This window comes from Aphis gossypii, chromosome 1, assembly GCF_020184175.1.
Source record: "Aphis gossypii isolate Hap1 chromosome 1, ASM2018417v2, whole genome shotgun sequence".
NCBI classification, from domain to species: domain Eukaryota; kingdom Metazoa; phylum Arthropoda; class Insecta; order Hemiptera; family Aphididae; genus Aphis; species Aphis gossypii.
The window spans coordinates 41,034,436-41,044,686 of record NC_065530.1 but is presented as its reverse complement, the minus strand read 5'-3'; the positions used below and the strand labels follow the sequence as shown (position 1 = coordinate 41,044,686).

The following is a 10,251-nucleotide window of genomic DNA, read 5'->3' as shown; positions in this document are numbered from 1 at the left end:
TAGTTATCGTTGTACATACGAATAAAAGATTTTGAACTGAGATGATTTATCAGCTTACTGCTTAGGATATATTTTCTAGTAGATAGAAAAAGAGATAGTTTATGTTTTAATCAGGGCTTAAATCAAAAAAAAATAATACCGTTTACTGTTATATGGATATTAAACGTTATGATCGATTTACCGTTTACCGTTATAGGGATACCAAACGTTTTGATCGATTTAGCGTTTAACGTTATAAACAATTTAAACGTTTAAAAAATTTTCCGTTTAACGTTATGATCAGTTTAAACGTTATGAAAATATAGCGTTAAACGTTTAAATGTTATAGAAATTAAATATTCATAACGTTTAAACGATATTGATAATGCGTATTATTTATTTAAAATATTTATTATTTATCGCTATTTTAAACTTCCATACAATACAAATTTAAATAATTTTAATTGTACCTAATGGCTAATATTAAAGTCACTATATTATTATAGTCCTATCAAGCAATAGTTTTACAAAAATAACTAAATTATAATTATAATCTACAGATAATTTTTAATATTAATACTTTTTTTTGTTAATTATTGTAAGCAAAATTATGGATAATCTTGTATTATAATGACATTTATATTCATAGCTATATATTATACAAAAATTTTTGTACATTTAAACTACAAAATTACTTGTAAATTTTCGTGATTTTGACATATTATTTCGTAAAAAATTTAAGTTTAAACGATTATAAAAAAAATTTGTGACTAACGATTTTTTTTTATAACTAAAATAAGAACGACTTATGAGAAACTTTGTATTAAATTTTCAAGTAGTTTTGGACATCCAAAATTTTTTTATCGACACTTTAAAAAAAATTCTCAGAAAAATCGAAAATTTCTGTTGTCTATAAATAGCGCAAAAAAAACCAAAATATTTTTTAAAAATTTTATTGTTTATAATTATAATTCGGTGAAAATATCAAGTAAGTATTTACAGTGATAATTTTTAAGTTATAAGCATTTAAAAAAACTGATTTTCCGTTTTTCCGTCACTTTTTTTTTGTTTTTCTCGATTTTTTTTTAAACTGTTGGAAAATTCTTACTTTTTACCTCAATAATACACCAGAGATATTTATTTTGCCATCAGAAACCACCCCCGAAGTTTGAAATTGAAGTATTATTTCAACAAGTTAGTAGTTATGCTTTACACAAAAAAAAAACACACACACACACACATCTTTGTAAAATATTAATACATTCATCACTTCCCGAGTAACAATTTCAGGGTGTGAGGTCGGTTAAATAGACCGATAGGTACATGGAGAGTGCTAATTTTATTTTGAACTGTTTTTAAACTTTGTTTGGTGTCTGGTCCGTTCGATCGACTAAACCGTGCCTGGACCGTTCACAAATTAAATTATTAACCGAGTGAAATAATATTTTGGTGTTAGGTCCGTGCAATAGACTGAACCGCGTCTTGACGGTTCAATTGACTTAAATTGTGTATTATTGACGGTTAGAGTCTATATATATATATATATATGTATAAATAACTTATGTTTTTATATAATATATACCTGTATTTATTATACATAACATACATAATAACTTATTAATAACTAATATGTAATAACGAGAATTTAGCAAAAAATGTTGAAATGTTGACAAATTGAAGACGAGAGCCGTTTTAGATACGGTCTCGGTTGTAAAATTAAGAAGTCGGTATTTTTATCATATTATATATTGTTATTGTTACTCGGGTTCGTTCAGAAATGACCTATTTCCTAGAAAATTAGTGGGAAGTTATCATTGATTTTAATTTAGGTGATTATTTTCTAAATGTGTGCATACGTTTTTTTTTAAGTCCTCTCGTCTTTAAGTATTTGAAGTGTTGATTTTTTAAAAAAATGATTTGATCAAAATCCATGCAATGGTTTAGCCGTAAAAACGTATCAGATAGACAAAGTTATTATCTCATCTATATTATAGATATCATGAGGGTATAATATGAATATAATAACTCCCTCTAAATTTGTTTTCTACTCACGCTAAAGTAATATAGTATATTAGTATGTTTACCTGAAATTATTGATAGATTAATATATTATATAATGTATAAAATTTATACATACACTATGTATACAATTGACTAAGTATAAAAATTATTTTATAAACAATTAAGGCTTACTAAAATACTAAATAATCAAATATTGAAGAATTGAACATAAACGTAAACCTAACTACAATAATATATTAAATAAAGAATAAATAATTTATTAATTTTCTGTTATTTTTTTATTATTTTTCATTTTATCCAATTATACAGCTAAAAATGGGGAAAACAAAATTGAAAAAAAAATAACAATAAAAATAAATGGTTATTAAGATTTAAATTGTAGTTATTAAGATAAAATTCAGAATACTGGCATTTGAAAAACATGTAAAATAATGATACTTTTAATAAAAATTATGTTTTAGTTGAAAATTTTTAAAAGTAAGAGTTTGTTTCAGGATTTCCATCTAAGCCACTTTTTGGTAAATTTATGGTTTAAATTAATCAAAAATTAATAGCCAACACAGATTAGCCTATTGTGAATATTGTTCACAAATTTTTTAAAATTTGAAACACTTGAGGTAAACTTTTTTTCTAATGTTTAACCCTTCTCAGACTCATGTATACAAATTTGAAATATTTAAATTGATACAGAAGTTATGATAAGTGTACAGTGTAAATAAAACACAAACGTTATTTTTAATAGGTAGATATATGATATAACGTTTTTTGTAATTATATTTTTACTTGACTTATTAATATGTGTTTGAGTTATTAATACTAAATTATATTTATAGTTATAATTATATATATAATTTTTCGTTTTTTGTTTATTGATTTTGCTTAATTTTTGTCGTTGTAACTTATAATATTATAATAACCAATTTTATTCATTAAGTTTAATTACATATAATAATAATAATATTTTGAATTTAGGTTTTAAGGTATATTTGATAAACTTTGTATTAATGTTATTCATTATTTAGTAACGATGCATAGTTCTAAGAATCAAACTGACGAATGACAATATTTTTATCATCGATAATAATATATTAATATGCACCTACCTTTATTAATCCAATCATTCCACTGCATTGTGCACCTATCATACTGTTTGCATTTTTGTCAAAATGGAGTTATACAATATTGAATCATATGTTAGAAATAGCGGTGGATCGATTGGCATCATCAGATTAAGTAAAAACGTACTATTTCCCATTCAATAATCGTTTTTAAAATAGTGAATTGAAGCAAAACGAACTATTTGCACAATATAAATTTTATCAAAATGAACTATTTACTGTTTGATGCAAAACGTATTATTTGCTATAGATTTTGTAATAAATAGTAAAAAAATGTTGTCTAAACGTGCGAATTACATCAATTTTTTCAAAACGTACTATTTCCACCCACAACACAAAATGTACTATTTACCAGTAGGTACATGGTATAAGACTGAAAATGTATTGATGAAAAACGTATTATTTTCAAAAACGACTGTGTTTTAAATTTTTTTTTATTGTTACATTTTATTAAATTATACAGTTTTAATATATTATGATATACATTTTTTGTTTAACATATTATCGACTTGTCAACCTAAATTACAAAAAAAAAAAAAAACAAAAATCGTTTGTAGCTTTGTTACATTATTATTATGCACTCCAAGACTTAATGATAAAGTCTAAACAATGAAATTGAATCATTAATGCACATATTTTATTTTTGATGTACTTTACTTTTGCAGCTTGCTATTTGCTAAGTGTTGTTTACAAATTTCAATAATTTATTTATATGCACAAAATTTACCAAGTCGATGAGAATAAAATTGATGCCTACCATCGGTTTTCTATATGTTATATATTTTCTTATTTTAAAGAAATTTAATTGAATAAGTAATATAATATAGTAATAGTGTAATATTATTACATGAGTCAAAGTATTTTAATTTCTTAGCTTAAAATTATATTAAATTATATTCATTGTAAAATTTAATTTATGTACATAAAACATTTTCTAAAAATGTTGATCAAAATTTAAAAAGCTATATTTAAGTACAAAATATACATTTTAAAATTGTTGCGTCCCGACTAGGTCGATTCATGCATCAACGTACAAAATGAATACGTCGTGTTGTTCAAGTATAAGTTAATTGTTTATTAAAATAGTTCTTGCACGAATACAAATATTATAAGCTTAATGTAAAATATATAAAATAAGATGGTGAGTGGTGTTACGATCTGCCTCAGAAACTGATATCAAAATGACTTGAGTGGTGTTACGACCGGCCTCTGAGTGTCATAGATATCCCTATTCGTTGGTTATACAGTAACCGTCTGTCGAGCTCTTGTCTCGATCCCTCTTATATATGATTTCTTACAAGAGTGGGCGGTGACTTCGTCATACGAGGGGTCCCGGAACGACTGCTTGTGTATTCTTACCCATGATTCTTATCGAATCGTTAAGACACCGAGTTTCGACTTTTATAAAGAGACGTGTGATTTTACTTTAATTGTCAAATTATTATATTAATATAATATTCTACTCTCTCGTGTCCTGTACTCGTGTGCCTGTAGTATTAATTTTATAAGTTAGGAAATTTGACATTGTATGATCTTATGCATATAAAATAATCAATACGGACAGTATAGGTCCGTAACAAAATACTTTTACCTGCAAAAATTTATTTCATAGATTTTTATCTATTTTTAAACATTTTTGCAAACGCAATTGCGTTTTATATATTTTTCAGGAAAGTTCATTTTCTGCTGTGCATTAAATAATTGATATATAAGTTAAAAATTTTTAAAAAAAATGTATAAAAAATAATCATGATATTCGATATCGCTGAAAATACGTTGATAAAAAAGCTTCATCTCGAGCTAAATTTGTGATAAAATCGAATCAAATAATAAATATAAATATGATTTTATAATCAATGATTTTTATATTTTCATTTAATTAGTATTGATACATTAATTTTTAATGCAATATAATATTCCAAATATATTAATAAACTACTAACACGTTAAATTAAAATGCCTACGAGCATGTACCTATATTTAATCCAAAAATTCCAACTTAAATTTTAATTTTCGTTTTTAAAAATATTGATGACATCGATAATCATTTTAGTCTTGATTATTTATTTATTTATTTAAACATTGACACTCTCAAACAATAAAACGTATTTAACATATAGAAAATCTAATCATAAAAGGTATATTGTAGTGAGCCGGTCTCAATAGAGATTGACTCAGCACGATTTAATGATGATGTCCCACTTTGTTGTAGGTCCGCTTCGGCGATGAGAGGTTTGTAATAAATAAACAATACTTAATAAAGTTATATAATAAAGTTTATTTACTGAGACAAGTTAAAAATATCCCGATAAGTCGTTAATATAGAACAACTGCACCGGTCTATGTATAATTGTTGTTAAATTATATCTAATTTCTAAATAGCAACTACGACCCTTCTTATACAGAAAAATATGTCGTAGTTCCCGGATGTGTGTGCGATGGTAAACAAGAAAAGACAACTATTTGTTTTTTTATCATGTAACAGCTTCGCAAAAAGAAACATAAATAAAAAAAATTGCTAAAATATCTAAAATGTGTAAATTGACTAAAACGATGACATAATAAAATAACTTATACAACTAGTAATACAGTTTCTCAACAGCTCAAGATAAAATAATAGGAAAACATTGGATTACTCTACATTTCTCCCCTCTAAGAAAAATTCTCCAATTTTTGCAGTTTAATATGAAGTCTTCATTTTTGGACACAGTGATACTGCTTGTTCTTATGGTTCTTCCATATATGGTTCCAGTATTGACTATGATGATGAAATTGATGTTATTGTAGCGTGTTCGTTTCGGAAAATGATTTCCATGCTTCTCCTTGACCTATGGTCAAGTTGCACTATTTTTATTACAGATTTTATCATAAAATTAAAAACCCACAATCTCTGGTTGATGTTATTAATATTAATATACATTCATATATTAATTATTTTATCCTCAATATCCTCAAAAGTACGTATATTATTATTAAGAAATTGTAAATAACCATATGTATGTTTGAGACTTAATTTAAGTCGTCCATTTTGTTATTCAAAATGTTTTTGGTTTCCATTGTTGCTAAACTGGTCATATTTGTATTAGTTTGACATATTGAATTAAATATAAAATCTGGATACGCTTCTTGACTGGTTTTTTCCTGGTATAAACATATCTTGTGTAGCGTAATCTTTACAAGTTTCATTAAGGTATATTATTCCTACCCCTTCTATAGTACTTGATTCCTTGCCCAAATTACATGTAACGAATATGTTCATTTGTATTTCTCTTACTTCGCTACTTTGTGGTGCGTTGAGTGGATCTTGCAGTAGTTGTACTTCACATATTGGTCTTGTATTTATAGGATGTAATTGATTAATTTCGGGACATAAAAGGATATCATGAGCTGTTTTACATGCTGAATACTGAAACTGATAATATTATGTCGAATACAATTCTTTTGTCTTGATTATTGCTAAAAAGTTATAACTAGCTTTTATATAAACATAATTTGTTAGTATACATACTGGTTTTGGAATTAAATGATACAATGTTTATTCATTTTTATATACTAAAGATAAGGTAATTATAAATACAATTATATTATCTGAAAAATACACTGTCAAATCTGAAAGTCTAAGCCACTCATACGCGTTTGTCAGCATGGAGCTCCTATTTTAGAAATTAGTTTCGTGGATTTTGAATTACCGGAAAAGCATGCAATTATCAATTCAAACTTTTCAGAGGTCGACGCGCAACCTAATTTTATCTATACCTATAGTAATGGTGTCGTAAGACATAGAGCTATTGGAGACATTTTCATGTATAAAATATTCCAAGCAAAATTTTCAAAGGTAAAAATAAATTTATTAGACATATATTCGATGATTAATTAATCATTTTATTTCAAATTCCAAATAATTGTTGCACTGAGGCTAGTGCACTAACATATTATTTAAAAATAATTAACCAAATAACGGAGTTTAGTGTAGGCAACCAAATTAACAACTATACAACCTTGAGCTGATTGGACATGTTTCTATTATATTCTTTTATTGTAGTTTTGGACAATCATCATATTATTTAGTAATATGTTAGTAATATCTACGAGATATCAAAGCTAAATTAGTATGACCATGGCTCGTGTCGAGGGAGATGCAGAAACGTAAGTATCATTTAAGTCACTGAATATATTAAGTATAAAAAATAGATAAAAATAAATAAAAATAAAATTTAATTATTATTTTATAGAGCACCTCTATTTGTTATACAGATAAAATATTAGATTTAATAACAGATCCAACTATACCAACCGATGCAGAGAACACCTTAAATATAAAAAAGGATGAAGACTCATTAACGGTCAAGACGCCTGTAGAGAATACGGCCTTAGATTACTGGACTATAGCACATTATAAATGTTATAAAATTAATTAAATTTTTTTAAATAAAAAATGTCCTGCTACTCTTTTAGAAGCGATAACGAGGAGTCGGTTGTAGTATCCGAAGTAAGCAAAAAAACATTTTTTTTTATTACAATAATAGATATAATTAATTTAATCAAAAGACATTTTTTAAAAACAATCATTAAATATTTTATGAAAAATTAATTTTGTAAACCGACATCAGCTTATCGTCTATTTTAATTATAGGATAATATTGCAACAACATCATCACAAAAAAAAAGTTCAGCGAAAAGGTTAGGTGTGAAACCGGAGAAGAAACCGGTATCAAAAAAGACGAAAAAGGTGAGTTATACCAAAAAATATAAATATAATTTATTTATTATTTTATAGAGCACCTCTATCTGTTATACAGATAAAATATTGGATTTAATAACAGATCCAACTATACCAACCGATGCAGAGAACACCTTAAATATAAAAAAGGATGAAGACTCATTAACGGTCAAGACGCCTGTAGAGAATACGGCCTTAGATTACTGGACTATAGCACATATAAATGTTATAAAATTAATTAATTTTTTTAAATAAAAAAAAAAATGTCCTGCTACTCTTTTAGAAGCGATAACGAGGAGTCGGTTGTAGTATCCGAAGTAAGCAAAAACACATTTTTTTTTATTACAATAATAGATATAATTAATTTAATCAAAAGACATTTTTTAAAAACAATCATTAAATATTTTATGAAAAATTAATTTTGTAAACCGACATCAGCTTATCGTCTATTTTAATTAGAGGATAATATTGCAACAACATCATCACAAAAAAAAAGTTCAGCGAAAAGGTTAGGTGTGAAACCGGAGAAGAAACCGGTATCAAAAAAGACGAAAAAGGTGAGTTATACGAAAAAATATAAATATAATTTAATTATTATTTTATAGAGCACCTCTATCTGTTATACAGATAAAATATTAGATTTAATAACAGATCCAACTATACCAACCGATGCAGAGAACACCTTAAATATAAAAAAGCATGAAGACTCATTAACGGTCAAGACGCCTGTAGAGAATACGGCCTTAGATTATTGGACTATAGCACATAATAAATGTTATACAATTAATTAATTTTTTTTAAATAAAAAAAAAAATGTCCTGCTACTCTTTTAGAAGCGATAACGAGGAGTCGGTTGTAGTATCCGAAGTAAGCAAAAACACATTTTTTTTTATTACAATAATAGATATAATTAATTTAATCAAAAGACATTTTTTAAAAACAATCATTAAATATTTTATGAAAAATTAATTTTGTAAACCAACATCACCTTATCGTCTATTTTAATTATAGGATAATGTTGCAACAACATCGTGTAGTAAACCGACATAGTCACTTTACTAGCACATAATCGTTTTACTATTTATGATAGTTAAACACATAGTACAATAATTTATTGGCTTTTTGTTTAAGCATGTAGAAATATGGGATAAGTGAACCAGTTTACAATTCTACGAATTTCCTGTTTTCCATGACACGTACGTATATTTTTGGGACTACGCCCAAATAGTTTAATATAAAGAGGGTTGTGGTAGTATTAAGAATTAGACATAGTTAAGCCTCACTCACGCATAGACCGATGGCGTTGTTCTATACTTAACAACACGTTGGGCTAGCTTTTAATTATATACATTGTCTCAGTGAATAAATAACTTTAAATTCAAACTTCCTACACTCTCTGAAGAAGACATACGACAAAGTGGACTTCGTCGTTAAATCGTGCTGAACCATCTTCACCAAGACAATGGTAAAAAGAACGAGTATAGTAGTTATCTCTGATGCTATATCAAATAGCTTGGAAAAATTTGAGGTTAGTAAGTTAGAAGGTAGACCTTTATTGCTACCAATTGACGAAAAAGCTAGACCCGTGATTGAAAATAGTTGCAAGTAGCAGTTAAAGAGATAAAGAGAATATTTGTGTGTAAAACATAGTTACGAGATAATTGGATTACGAACATGGTTTTAATAATCGTTTATATAGATTTTTAAGATTAAAATTATGTATTTAAATAATTGGTCATAGTAAACATGAAATAGAAACTTATAGTCGAATTTCCTGTTTTCCATGACACGTACGTATTTTTTTGGGACTACGCCCAAATAGTTTAATATAAAAAGGGTTGTGGTAGTATTAAGAATTAGACATAGTTAAGCCTCACTCACGCATAGACCGATGGCGTTGTTCTATACTTAACAACACGTTGGGCTAGCTTTTAATTATATACATTGTCTCAGTGAATAAATAACTTTAAATTCAAACTTCCTACACTCTCTGAAGAAGACATACGACAAAGTGGACTTCGTCGTTAAATCGTGCTGAACCATCTTCACCAAGACAATGGTAAAAAGAACGAGTATAGTAGTTATCTCTGATGCTATATCAAATAGCTTGAAAAATTTGAGGTTAGTAAGTTAGAAGGTAGACCTTTATTGCTACCAATTGACGAAAAAGCTAGACCCTTGATTGAAAAGAGTTGCAAGTAGCAGTTAAAGAGATAAAGAGAATATTTGTGTGCAAAACAGAGTTACGAGATGCGTGTTTAGATCAGTTAAAACAAAGTTTAAATTCAACACGAAATAATTTAACGAGAGAGTATATTGATCATTATATCAAACAAGGGAATAAGGAAAATATTATAATAGTAGTATGGAATGGGCATTCGGATAAAACAATTCTACAAAGGTTAAATTTAG

At 26.7% G+C, this 10,251-nt stretch overlaps 1 long non-coding RNA gene across 2 annotated transcripts; it reads right to left on the bottom strand.

The window, feature by feature from the left end:
• Positions 1-5,377: 5,377 nt before the first annotated feature.
• On the bottom strand, positions 5,378-9,976 carry LOC126549567 (uncharacterized). 2 transcript variants are annotated; one of them, XR_007603673.1, is made up of 2 exons: positions 8,450-9,976; positions 5,378-7,901 (listed from the first exon to the last, which is right to left on the bottom strand). It is a non-coding gene; the product is annotated as an uncharacterized LOC126549567 (long non-coding RNA). The 2 variants fall into 2 exon arrangements; XR_007603674.1 differs by having other exon boundaries at positions 5,378-7,356.
• Positions 9,977-10,251: the final 275 nt, after the last annotated feature.